The sequence below is a fragment of the Pezoporus wallicus genome, unplaced genomic scaffold, assembly GCF_028554395.1.
Source record: "Pezoporus wallicus isolate ANWC-B61680 ecotype Strahan unplaced genomic scaffold, APGP_CSIRO_Pwel_v1 contig_7553, whole genome shotgun sequence".
Lineage (NCBI taxonomy): Eukaryota > Metazoa > Chordata > Aves > Psittaciformes > Psittacidae > Pezoporus > Pezoporus wallicus.
This window is the reverse complement of record NW_026635101.1, coordinates 1,524,834-1,539,425: the sequence shown is the minus strand read 5'-3', so window position 1 is coordinate 1,539,425 and position 14,592 is coordinate 1,524,834. Positions and strand designations below refer to the sequence as shown.

Here is a 14,592-nt window from a genome sequence, read left to right as displayed (position 1 = left end):
TGTTTCATCTGCATCTTCTCTGCTTTTCCAGCTACCTCTGATGGGCTACCTGGTTGATGATTAGAGATCCACTGCTCACTGTTGATCTTGTTTTCCCGAGGGATGACTCTTTACCAGACTACTATCACTTCAGCTGAAGGCTTTCTCTAAATTTCCTTTTCTAAAGAAGATAGCAAGAGCATGGCTGAGGTTAATCTTGGATGTTTATGAGCCTTCCTGGGGTTAGTGTGTACCAAAATATTAGAAAAAGATCTTAACAGAGGATAAGAAGTAGTAGAGAAGGACAAATGTAGAACAAAGGCACAAGCAATCATAAAGCAATATATATTTGTCAGACTTCCTTGCTAACTTACTTTAAATAAACCTCCCATATTACATCTCAGAGGACTCCATTACATTCTGTACTTTATCACTACTCCGAATTATATCTTGAATGAAATGGCTTTTTTTGTGCGTTAATGGTTATAAGCAATTAATGGTTACTTCACCAATTAATGGTTACTCTCCATCTCTCAATTCCTTCCCCCCCCTTTTCTCTTCCTTGAAACTAGCTGTGAAATAAATCCTTGTGCTCACCAGAAACAGATACGAATGAGAATACCTTGTTATTGCAATGTCAATATTCTAGTCCAAGACAGGTGATACGAGACACTTTGACATGAGAGAGGATTATTCTGCAACTTTGCAAATACTTTGATAACAGAGAACAGCCAGAAGTAAAATGCAAATTCAAGACTGTAGATATTAAGGTGAATGAGAATTTATACTGCTAGAAGCAAGTGAAAGGAACTTTGTGTACTATACACACTGCATTTCTGTTCAGGCTCAGGTAAGATTTTTGTTGGTGATTTGCAGAGTCACCTGCAGAAATTAATGACTAAAATAATTTCAAGTGATAAATATGCTAGAGAAAGTGTGGTCTCCTTTGGGGACTTCCTGCAATCAGTCAGAAAGACAGCAATTTGGCCAGTTATGCACCTTACTCTAATATTGACTAATGTTGTAGTCTGAGGGGAGGATCTAAGGTTCTCAATCTGCTTCCTAGCTGGAAGTGTCTGCAGGATGGATATCTATACTTCACTTAACAGGAGCCTCACCAGACAAGCTAGACTGTGTAGTCTATAGACCTGGTAACCATTTCCTACCTGATGCTGACTCCCTTGAAATAAGTAACAACATGGTACACAAAAGTAGAAACAACAGGATTAAATTTGCTTATTATGAAATCTTGTGACAAAAATGTGGAAACCACACGTAAATCATATGGGATAAACATCATCATGATGCATTGAAAAATCATTTGGCTGCCTCTTCCTAATACCTTTTTCTGACTCCCCTTGGGAGCATCACACCGGTGGGATACCAGACTTCAGAAATCTAGACTTTTTATTAATGTAAGTGGAATTATTGCTTATTTTCCCTCTTTCTTTTGTTGTCTTTAAGATCATTATTGTAAAACAAAATTCTCCCACTGTTGTGTAGAGCACATCATATCCTTGACTGATTTACTAGCATCAGTAATAGCTGCTGAACTCTGTCTAGAGCACTATAGTCAGAGACTGGGTCTCCACAGAAGCTTTAAAAAGCACGCCAGCTGTCACAACCACTTTTAAAACACAGTAAGAAAAATCTTTGCATATCTGGGCTGTCCTCAAAACCTTTGAGATTTGTTCTCAGTCTTTACAAACCTGAGAACAGGTTGTTCTGTTTCTTCTCCTTTTTTCTTCCTTATTTTTGTACAAAGAGATCTTAATACTTGACAAGAGCTCATATAGAGATATTGGTAATAGAAGCAAATAAGCATTGAGATGGTCATTGTAGCTGTCAGAACATGGAAGAAGTCTAACAATGGGTTGACATGCACAATGTATCAAAAATAGCATAGAGAGAAATTGAAGTGATCCTTGTCATACACAATTTGCATGACTTTTTTTTTCCTATATTGAGAAAATTTTGCCAGAAGATGGAAAATCCTAACAGTTTCCCCTATTACAAAATTCAGAGGCAACCCTCTGGTGATCCAAGTCTCTAAAATAGGTTTAATTATTGATAATTAAAATAATTTGCTAGCAATCTGCCTGACAATTTATATCAGTCAGCAATTGATTACTTCATAAATAAACCTGTTGTAGTTGCTTTATTTTTTTCCTCCTTTTTGTGTGCCATTCTGAAATAATTAGAAATTATAAATTAAAGCAAAATGTCATCATAAATATTAAAGTAAAACCATTTCAAAGCTCAACAATACCATGTCACCAACTTGAATGGAAAAAATATTTCTTTAATAACAAACTCCCACCAGAAATCTGGAGATATCTTAATCTTAATTCTTACTCATCTCTCGCTGTCCAATATTAATTTCCATTTATGTTTGCTTCTATACTTGAATGCTGGTACTGCATTTTAATAAATTCTAACCCTTTTCTGTCTTTAAAAATGTATTTCTTATGTGCTAGCATACAGTCTTTCTGTAAACATAATTTTTCAATGTGACTTTTCAGCTTCATTAATTTTACATGAAGAAATCAAACCATAAAAGCATTCTTTTTAATGATACCACAAGACATGAAATATACCTTGTAAAGTCAGACAAGACTCAGGTAGTCATCTTAATGAGTTGTTGTTTCCTAAGTGGGGTAGTAAAAGGTGAGGTGACATTTCAAAGAAACTATAGGTTGATTTTAACCTCACTGATCTAAAGATTCGTTAGGAACTCAATATTCTGAATTCAGTGTGATCTATCACTTCTAGGATGTTGTACTTCAGAGTCTTGCATGAGAACTGATACCTTTTTATGCTCTTGTCACGTTGAGACTTGATCCTTGCTAATTTGGTGTTTATAAATGGAATGTTGAATTGCAAACTTTCTGTAGAAATCTGAACTGAAAGCATGGTAAACAATCTCCAAGACAACCGCAAGTCCATATTACTTCAACTTTTAACTGAATTCCAAATGATTTTGATATATTTTTGAAGGTAGCCAATGGTCAAAAAAATGTGGAAACTTACAGCTGCCACAGCAGTTGCTACCTGTGGCAATTCATGTTTAATGTACAGAGTTGTAGTGTCTAATGAAGTAAAGAATAATGAGACATATTACTGTCCTGTGCTATTGCACAGGTACTTCAGGAAACATATTTTGTTCTAACTTTGAATGCCTGTGTCAAAAGATGATCATCCAAATGCAAAGAACATTGCAATGATGTCTCTGACAGGAAGAGCAGGGTAAGAATGCGTGTATGTATATTCATTTATTGCTGTTTCTCGGCATATTCTCCAACATCAAGCAGCCTGTGATCATCAAGTTCCTGAGCAAGAAGTCGTATTTTTTATTTAATGGCTATGTAGCGAAGATTTTACATAGGTCTATGCAAATATGAAGACGCATAAGAAAGTGTGAAGTGGGATTTAAAAGCTTGGCACCTTTTTGTTTTTATAGATGCTTTGAAGCCACAGCTGTGAGCATCTAAATGTGAGACAACTTCTTTAATGGTCTAATTAATGACAGAGGGGAATGGGGCAATTACAAAAATAGAACTCTAATTTAGGCAGAGTCACAGTCTTTTTGCCAGGTTCTCTATCAAGGTGGTTATTTTCCCCTTTTTCAGTGAAACAGAATCAATCCTCAACCCAAGAGATTATACTGAGGCAGGTGCTAGCAGATTTATACCACCTGTCTCCATAATTTCTCTGAAGCAGCCTCATCGTGTGTACCACCTGAGGAGCTGTTTCAAAATGTCTTCAACTTATATATTGCTATTTGCCCTAATGGAATATAAAGCATTTTACAAATTACATCACTTTCTTTGCCACTGAATTACAGCTGTCTCTGGAGATGTACAACAGGCTTTTTGGCAGTAGGTAGGAGAACTTGGGCAAAAACGGAAATGTTCAGTCTGCAGGAAGAAAAGCAGAATACACACTAAGATGTGAATTTGGCCACAGCATTTGGAGTGAAGTACTACTATGAAAAATGCTTATGAAGAATAGCACTTGTTTGCAAGTACTTTCCAGATATATCACAGCAGAAAACACAAACGTGCTTTCCTGTCAGTCAGGTTTTAGTGCAAGAAAAGATACTAGAGTCATGCTTCATCACCTTGCTGGCTTGAGTAAAATCCTGATAAGAGATGGTGAAGTTTGATTTTTTTCTTATAAAAAAAAAACCCACCCAAAACTATACTTTATAATAAAATATGCAACCTAAAATTAATTGAGTTTGTATATGTGTGAAATACATTTATATTATTCTCACTTTTGGTTGATGAAAAATCTTTGAGAATTCTTGATACCAGTAAAAAAAGGGGGACCCTAAATGAGACTGATGGACTATTTGGTTGAAAACATATTTGGAGTGGAGAAAATGTGATGCTGTACACTTGAAACTAGTCAGGGAATATTTTTAGAGCTTTTAGCCACGGCACAATTGTGTAAAGTTCAATTGATAGTTGATTCTAAAAGTTCTGTAATGACTCAGAATAAAAAACTTACTCCAAAGTCACTGTAGTCTCATAATTCGTCCACTACATATGTTATACTGCTTCATATTACTAACCTGTTTAAAGTTACTTGAATAAAGCTATTTTGTGGTACAAGCTGCTTGCTTTTTTGTTTTTTTTTTTATATATTTCTACTTTTTAAGGTGAAATTAGGATAAAAGACATAGAAATCAACATTTTGGGCAGAATTGATAGCTACACATTTGATGTCTCCTATTGTATTCCTTGGCAGGCTACAGTTTGCTGTAGGATCTAAACAACACAGATAGGAATTGTTTTTAAGTAGATTCAGGCTTCCATCCATTTTCCACCAAATTATGACTGCATTTGGGTACTTAACTGTATCTATCATGGCAGCTTCCTACTCGTTCCTCACTTCTGTAGACAGGTAGCACAAGTGCTACACAGCTCTCGCCTACTGCTGCTTTTCCATGGTGTAAACTAGAGGAGGAAAAGAGTAGATCAGTTTGTACAGAACAAATGTATTTGCAGTAGACTGGTAAATTACCATTTTTCTTGTCCCTGACAGAGGAAGAGAGCTTTTTAAAATGTTATGATGCAAATCTGACTCCAGGGTTCTGTTCCTCCTTAGGTATTGAGAACAGTGTCCAAAAATCCCAACCGTACCAGTTTGTATCACTTGAGTTCCCCTGAATATTCTTCCATTCACCATCATTAGGTTTCTAAGAAGTTAGATAGGAAGGAAAACTTCTACAAATACTGAAAAATAAGAACTTTATGCATTAAAAACTTAAGAATCAATTTATATATACAGTCCCACTGAGCAATGTGTCATTATTGAATTCTCATAAAGATACATGCTGAGCTATTTACAGGATAAACTAAAGTAATTAGCTGTATCTGTTGTAATTAGGAGTCAGTCAGTATGTCATCTGAGATAATTGTGTTGCAATACAGATCATTTTCTTGAATAGCAGATACTGCATGGGATTACTTATCTGCTAGTATAATGCTGCTTCTCCACATAAAAATTTCCATGATGACTAGAAAGCTAAGATATTGCAATGATTGAGAAAAACTTTAACAAATTGAGTTAATTTTAACATTGTTTCTGTTATTCATATGACTGTAATAATTCTACCTTTGTTTTATGTTTTTCATGGTTTTGTTACAGAAAAGCAGTCTCTGTTTGAAGAAGGAGAATCAAAATTTATCTCCTGGTACAATTCCACTGAAGTCAGCAGAGGTACTGCAAGCTTGACTGTCTGGAAATTTCTTCTTCCAGGTGTGTAATTCTACTTATACTTCATTTATTGTAGGACATGGGGAAATTATTAAGGAAATATCCGTTGGAAAATGCAAATTGTTTACACAGAAATAAACACATAAAAGAATGCATTGGTTCTTATTGGAGGATTTCGTTCTGTTTTTGCATGTAGTCTGACTTGATTAGCTCTCTTCTACTAACTCATTTATTTGAATAAAAATTAGCTAAATGATTGTCAACCCTTTTGTTTCAAAATTTCTAGCTTAGCACCCAAGCCGAGGCCAGTATTAAGGTTGGGCTTAGGACAGAGATAAGCACTTGAGCTGCAGTGGGAGTGAGGCTAGAAAGGGGCTGCATGAGTACTGTGTAGGCTGGAAAAAGAATCATCCCCTAAGAAGTTTCTTATCCTTAGGGTCCCTTGTGATCCTCAACTCCGGCTCAGCTATTAACGAAGTTTATGCAGAAATAGTTCTTTTATTTACTTGGGCTGTCATGCATCTGGCTGATGGTGGGAGTTTAATTTGGAACGTGGCTTATTTTCATGGAGGCTATTCTGAATGAAGAGTTCCTGGTTCCAAGGCTGAAGGGCTCTGTTTTCCTGGCAGTACTCAATGTGTTAAATTAAATGTCTCTGGGTCAGCTTCCAGCTGGTGAAGGCAGACACCTGTGGTAGATTTCAGCATTTAAAAATAAAACACCTACTGCAGCAGCAGGGTGCCACAGAGCAGCTGAATTTGATGCCAGTGTCTGTGGCAAAAATTAAGGCACTTCTACAGGGTGATACAGGATTATAGACTGAAGGTCTGGACTAGAAACTGCCCAGGTCTACTGTTCATACATGGTGAGTTTATTGGGCACCAAGCTAAAAATTAAGAGCCCTTGTGAGCTTCTGGATGTTTGGTGGTGAGGTCTGTAATCAGGTGGTTTGAAAAGATGACAGCAATTGGGGCCTCTTGTTTCAATAGTCAAGCAATGGCCAGTGTATGGTGACACATTGTGGTTCTGAACTGGCCTCCAGTTAGGAAAATGTGAGTCTTCATGCCGCCACCTCCAATATCCCACCTAGGTAGTGTAACAGTCAGGCTGTGACTGGGCACAAGCAAGCAAGGATAGAAGAGCCAAAAGGCTGTAGGATCCAGACACGAAGATGTACCTGTCTACCCTTAGGACAGGGCTTTGAACAGAAAAGAAGATTAAAATTGTTTTTCTGTTTTCATTTACGTCTATGTATTTTTATACAGTTTCAGTATCATTTAAATGTTTTTTTCCTATACCTTGGATATTTTGGCACTTCTGTATGACAACTTTGAATCCAAACCCATGCAAGTGTTGGGTCCTGAAGGCTTCTCTGTTAGGCTGTTGTGAAAAAAAGTGAGAAACCTCCATTTGGTTAGTTATGGCTTGAGAAAAAAAATAATTGTACAGTGCTGCTTTGGGGGAATTAGTAGTTAGGTGTGTTTCTGCAAAAGACTGAATTGTCAAAAAGCTTAGAACCAGAATTAGCTGCTGCTGAGCATTACCTAAACCTTACGATGTGCCTTCTGAGTATGGCACTGCCAGTGATACAGGGTTGGTTTTCAGCAAGGAGGATACTAACTATTAAAGGTCAAAAGCTGACTGAAGGACTGCATGCTACACAAAGTACATCGGGATTAGCATTTCTGTAGTCACATCTGATGGTGGACACCTGATGCCCATTGCCAAGCTAGAGGACCAAGGCCAACCATGATGCAGCCTTGAGAGCAGCATCATAGGAAGGCTATGTAAAGCACAGATAGGTTAAACTGTTCTAAAGCTATGATGTTATTTTAGTTGAACCTGCTCACTTTGTCCACATCTTCAATAGTAATACCAGTTGTCAAATAATGATTTTGGTATGGACATTAATGGGTAAGTCAAACTTAAAAAATTCTGTGCAACTGAGCCAAGCTCTAAGAAACAATATTTATGATAGTAGTGACTGATGAACTCAGCTGGGAGTAGTAGAGCATTAATAAGGATGCTAATTATCTAATATAAAGGTGATCCTGCCTCTGAATGGAAGTCTTTTCTAGGAATAAAATGCCTTAAAAAGTCTTTTCTAGTAATGCAAAGGCATGTAAAGTGGGGAATTCCTTCTGTGTCTTCTAGAATGGGAATTTTGCAAGAAGATGTTAATGTACACAAAGGCATGTATCCCATGGGCCTGCTTTTAGCTCTTAAACACATTGTTGTGAGAGCATGGGGAAGCCAAATTGCATTCAAAGACTACAGTAGGTTATAAATCCCACAGTATTATACTGTTTAGCTAATTTACTTTATGAATAAGCTGCTATCAGTTTGGTTTAAAAAAAACTTACAGTATTTTGAAAAAAAAAAAAAAAGAGAAGTGGGAAGCCTATATAGAACTTATTGGTAGGCCTCACAGATGGTTTCCAGTTACTCAGCTATATCCTGGCACCCTGACAGGAATGGTTTTTGCATTAGCCTTGAATTTTCCTTTATGCATTCAATGTGAACGTCCAGTAAAATCACGGCCTACTGGAGAGTGGACTAACCTTTGTCACATCATCTTTGATTAAGTGGACTTGAGGGAATTTACCAATGACCTTGTTTTGACTTCTTTTGGGCTCAGTTTGTGACAAAATAAATTCATACTTGTTTAGGATTCCCACTAAGAACTGCACCACATACTGTTATTGTTTTCTTTCCATTACCTCTGAATGTGGTGCTTGATACTGATTAATTGCCTCTCCTTTCTGTTTGCCAGGTGCATTTGCCAGGTCTCATCTCTGATAATAGACACCACTATCTGTCTTTATATATATTTTTATATTACTGAATTAACTGTTTGTGCTCTAAATCCCACACAGCCTGAACGATGACTCAGAATTTAACTGAGCCTGTGCTGCGCATGTGTCTGAGGGGCTGAGGATATGGCTGTGAAGGCTTATTAAAGTTGTTTGCTCTGCCGCTTCTCGTCCCACAGCAATGGGATTAACTTAATAAGATGCAAGCATAAATACTGCAGTGATACAGGCATTATAAGGGTCAAACTTACGAAATCTGGTGCAACTGTAGCTGCTTTTAGATAATTCACACCACAAACATTCACAGTGCATGCTTGCTGTTTATGCTTCCACCTGCTTCCTTCAGCATTATGCTCAGAGCTAGAAAGTGGGTCTGAAATGGGTTTGTGACAACTTTTACTCTTTCTTAAAAAAAGGAAATAATATCAACCCAAAATATTGAGAAAATATTTACTATTTAGTTTTATTTACTGCATAACCTTCAATACTCTAAATCGGCAGACTATGCATAAAATACAAATGAATCTTCAATTACGTTATCAGAATGCCAAGACCTTTATTTCACATTTTCCTTCTTGTTAGCACAAAAACATGAACCTGATAATAATCTACCTTTATTAAGAAAAAAAGATTTGTTTACAGGTTGCAATGGACACACAATAAAACAACCTGTATTCTACGCGTCCTATCTGTTGCACGTCCTGATGAGGTTTTCCACTCTATTTTCTACTTTTGTTTAAGCGAATGTTATGTACCTAATTGTTGAATTCAACCACTGTAAAAGATACAGATATCCACACCCCCCCTTTGTGTGGTTTCATTTACAATGACACTGGGACCAATTTCTCTATTAATTGATGACTCTCAATCTGTTGATCATACATACTCTGTCCTGAAAAGTGGAGTTAGGAATACCCTAGTTATTTAACTAGGAATTAGGAATACCCTAGTTATTTAACAACTTCTAGGCAAATCTAGCCCATATACAGAGAAGTAGGTTTCAGTGGTTATTTGTAAAGATGATGCCTGGAAATCAGCCTGGAATCTGAAAGCCATCATTCAACCTTCCAGGCTCAGGAGCCACAGAATTTGCCATGGGAGCTTAAAATAGCATCTCACTACTTTGATAGCCACCTCTTCAAACTTCTGTAAGACCTGTATGTCTAATTCATTTAGCCTGTTCGGAACCCTTCAGGCTCTAATAATTGTGTTAATAATTTGGGAACCAAATGTATCTCCCAGATACATTATCTATTCAGTGCTAACAGAAATAACATTTACTATCTTCAGTCAAATCAGCTGGGGCATGATATAAATCATTACAAAGATGCCACTTGATGAATAAGCAGCTGTTTATTTTGGGTTTTTTTTGGTAGGCTCTTGTCACTGGAATTATTCATTGAAAGTAATTGTAGAGGTGGTTCTGTGATACTTTCACTGAGTAAGGGACAAAGATAAACCTCTTTTATCAAGCTTTCTAGGAACAGGAGTTGTGGACAGTGGCCAGTGGCCCGGTCAAATCTGGGTTGTTTTCTTGCTTCTAGGAGAATTGAGAAAGTTTTTGAAATCTCATCTGGTTAAAAAGTATCTTCAGTTTAATTATCCCAAGCACAGAATACATTTCTGAGGAGGTAACAGTTTCATCACTGTGTCACCCACGGTTGCAGTATTTAACCCTACATACCCCAAGGCTTATTTTAAACCTTTCTTCACTTTCCACACTGTATTCTGCCTGAGAAAAAATGAGAATGGAATTAACCTCATTCTGAGACTGATAAAAATCTAGACGCCTTCTTTTACCTCGCTTTCCAGCCCTATGTGCCTTTCTATTCACATAATAAACTTCTAAAGTTCTGTAGGTGCTTTGGGAGCTGTCAGATACAAGGAGAGGACAATGGAGAGGAAGGGGGTGGTTGTGTCCTGTTGCTAATGTCGGAAATGCCAGCTTTTCTTCAGAACAGGGAAATACAGGAAGAGGGTGGGTTGTCACACTTAAATTTGTCGGATGTTCGTCAAAAGGTAAATACTAAAAACTACTGTGTTAGCCAAACCACCCCAAAGATTCAGACAAACAAAACTTTCAGAAATGTTACAGGAATGCATTATTCAAAGCATAAGCAGATGCCTTGTGCCCTATTCTCTTTTATGGTCCTAACTTGTGAAACATGTACCATGGTGCAGAGTAGACAGGGAGTCCCACGTGGCTCTGTCAGGAAGGGACTTGGCCTGTAAAAAGAGTTATGGCATTAGTTACCTGAATGGATGCCCCCGTGGGGTATAGTTAAGCTGTTTCTTAAGAGAGCTAAGTCATACAGTTTAGGATGGAGCTTTTCAACGTCAGGTTTTTATTTTTCGTGGAAAGCTGAAGATCTCCAGCAAGCCCCACTCTTGATTTAAGGTTGGCATCATTTCTCATCAAAAATGAAAGTATGTGCTGTGTCATTAGGACTTGGGTATCTCTAGAAGCTATGCAAATATATTCTTCAGCTACATATCCCCAAACAAGGGGGGAACCTCTGGTATCAAACCAGGCTTTGCAGCTGCTTTCTTTTGAGAGTCTGAAACAAAAGTCTGGGCACCAAAATTTACATTTGATTTACACAAATTAGAATTACATTTCGGATCTTTGCTAGTTGCCAGCAGGGTAACTTACGTGGAGTCTGACAGGGTGAGATTTGAATTAGCTGAACTTCTGAATCTTCCTGATGTTTCTCAATTGCTGTTTGTCACTCCTGCAAAGCTCTGATATCCCCCGAGGAAGTTCAAAATCCAGTGGACCTTAGACAGTCATGAATCCACATATGACAGTTTTCTCAGCATGTCATGTTAAAATTCTGAAGAAAAAATGTAACCCAACAGTTTGTGAAGGGAATAGAAAACACTAGAAATAATTAACATACTTTATTCTTTTAAAATCATGACTTTCTTTTTTGAAAGAAAAAAGGTGTAGAAAATTCTTCTTTCCAACAGAACAAATAAATATGACAAGAGTAAGAAAGTTGAGGTTGCTTTGGAACAGAAGAAAATAAAGAGGCCAAAGGAAGGAGAAATATGCAGATAACAAGAGAAAGAAAATAAAGAGGCCAAAGGAAGGAGAGATATGCAGATACCAAGAGAAAGAATGAAGGAACAAAATGTACAGCACATTTTGAAGCACTTACATTTGCAACAGCCATTCCCCAACCATTCTGCAAGTTATATGACTGAGAAATTTGAATCTTGACTGCTGATCAGTGAAGTGGCATGTCCACTGGCAATAGTCCCATGTCAAATGCACTAGCATGAATAATAACGACATAAAACCTGTTAATATATTAATTAATATAGCACCTCAAACTGTGAAGCTTCACATAGAGTTAATTATCACCATGTTAATGAGTGGTGTGATGGTAAATACAGAGTGGGTAAGTACATTTCATTGGTGCATTTAAGAAGTTAGGTATTCATTATAGTGCTTAAATTAGAAGTGAATAACCTCCATATTCCCACAGTTCCTCTCATCCACACTGTTAGCAATTGCACTGCACTGTGGATGCAAATAATTAAAAGCTGTTCATTAACAGATATTAGCTGTCTCTGTGTTAAGGTGTCTCAAGTGTAGTGTCACTATTGTGTATCATTTCTGTACACAGGAATACTTTGCTTTTCTTTATCTAAAAAAATTTGGGGAAAACACGAAGAAGAATGGAATCTTCAGTTTCTTGACTTCCAGTCTTTGATGTTTATGAACGTCCATCAGACCTAGGAAAAATAGCAAGCTGAATCTAGAAATATGTTCTTTTCAACAGTCTTGGGCCTGCTGCTTTAATTAATGTTTTCAGTACCCAGGAGCCAATTTACAAAAACAGCTTCAGCAGATTACAGGCAGTAGAGCCTCGGTAATGAGAAGATAAAGCACAGAGGACTCTTAATTTCCAGGCAACCCTATGATAAACCTGGCTTCATAGAATCATAGAATAGTTAGGGTTGGAAAGGACCTTAAGATCAACTAGTTCCAGCCCCCCTGCCATGGGCAGGGACACCTCACACTAAACCATGTTACCCAAGGCCTTGTCCAGCCTGGTCTTGAACACTGCCAGGGATGGAGCATTCACAACCTCCCTCGGCAACCCATTCCAGTGCCTCACCACCCTAACAGGAAAGAATTTCCACCTTATATCCAATCTAAACTTCCCCTGTTTAAGTTTGAACCCGTTACCCCTTGTCCTGTCACTACAGTCCCTAATGAAGAGTCCCTCCCCAGCATCCCTGTTTGTGTTCATACACTGAGATTTGAACACCATGCTTGGTATTTAGCAAGACTGCGTGGCACATGGCCAGATAAAGGATAATGTGCCTCCATTTTTTTTTTGGTAACTCATATAACTTTTTGGATTGGAAGGAACCTTAAAACTTGTTTAGTTCCAACCCCCTGCCACAGGCAGGGACACCTTCTATTAGACCAGGTTGCTCCAAGCCATGTCCAGCCTGGCCTTGAACAGTGCCATGGATGGGGCAGCCACAGCTTCTCTGGGCACCCTGTGCCAGGGCCTCAGCACCCTCACAGGGAAGAATTTCTTCTGAATATCTCATCAAAATGTCCCATTTGTCAGTTTAAAGCCATTCCCCCTTGTCCTATCACTATGTGCACCTGTAAAGGTTATAACTCTTTTGGTTTGGAGAAAGACAAAGGTGAGAGTCCCACTGGGAGTGGACAGCTGAGTTGTCATAAAGGAACTATTTATGAACAATGCTAACTCAGCTGTTGCATCCACCTCTACATACATTTTTGATTTGCTTCTTGTTAGTAGGAAGACTCATTTCTTTCATTGCCTAATTTTGTCTCACATTTGAGACATTCTGATAGTCTTTAAACCAGCAATACTCTGTGATGAGTTTTCCTCCTTCCGAAGATGACTTATTTTGATGAAAGTTTTCAGTCATAACTACCAGTTTATAAGGTAGATTTTGTCTTAATTTTGTTACGACTCTTTTAAAAGATTATATAACTGGCTGTTACTCTCAACAGGTCATTTGTTTTCATCGATTTGAGCATGTGGTGTATAAAATCAAACAACCTATTTTGTTCAGTTTTGTGACTGTCTCGCATTCCCCAGGCAGCTTGAATATGCTCACCTGGATGATGATGTTTAAGCCTGTTCTTGACAGCAACTGAAATACTATATGTAGGACTTGCAAGGACTTTATTTGTAATATTTCACACTTGTTTCAAGGAAGAAGGAAATCCAGGAATTTCTGTAAATGGCTTGAGCTTAATATGAGCTTAATATGAAGCAGCAGAAGAAAAAGCCTATGCATATTTTATATATATATTATATAGTTTCACCCAACTGAGCAGGCAGCTGTAAAAGAAAGAAACTTAAATATTCTTAACTGAAGTCTCTTATTTCTCAAATTTCAGAAGTTTCATATGCCTTCAAGCTTCAAAGAAGGGTCAGGACAGATCTGTATCTGCAATGAACAATGGACACTTTTCTGAAGGCTTCAGAGTAGACTTTGTACTAAAGTTCATATACTGATCCAAATTGTCTGTGTTCCTAACACTGCAGATGTATGGTAATTTGAAATTTCATTAGGGTCACGTATAGCTACTCTATATTTTACCACAAGATTTTAAGGCTTGATGCTGAAGGCTGTAATCAAACCTAACACTCCTCTTTTCAGTAGGAGGAGCTATCCCCATACATCCGGCACCATAATCAATAATGCCTGCTTCTTAATGCTACATTGGTATTGTAGAATGGGGACAGTAAAAGCTAGAGTACCTAGGATCAAAGCTCTAGTGAACAATTCATTTTGTTCCTTTTGGAAACTCCTAAATTTGCTGCTTATTAAAGAGCAAAATATTTGCCTAAACAAAAAGAGTAACAAACTTGTAGAATGCAGAATTTTCACCAAGATTCTTTACTCATCTCTTGATACTGTTGGATTCATTATACCTCCTACTCATTGGATTTGTTCTTCGTCTTTGTCGGTGACATGGACAGTGGGATTGAGTGCGACCTCAGCAAGTTTGCCGATGACACCAAGCTGTGTGGTTCGGTTGATAACGCTGGAGGGAAGGAATGCCATCCAG

At 37.7% G+C, this 14,592-nt stretch overlaps 1 long non-coding RNA gene across 1 annotated transcript in view; it reads left to right on the top strand.

Moving 5' to 3' along the window:
* LOC130596043 (uncharacterized) overlaps positions 1–14,592 on the top strand; it is a 48,903-nt gene that overhangs the window by 33,110 nt on the left and 1,201 nt on the right. Inside the window, exon 4 of the long non-coding RNA XR_008971449.1 lies at positions 5,643–5,745. This is a non-coding gene — a long non-coding RNA (uncharacterized LOC130596043). The remainder of the gene's footprint in view (positions 1–5,642; positions 5,746–14,592) is intronic.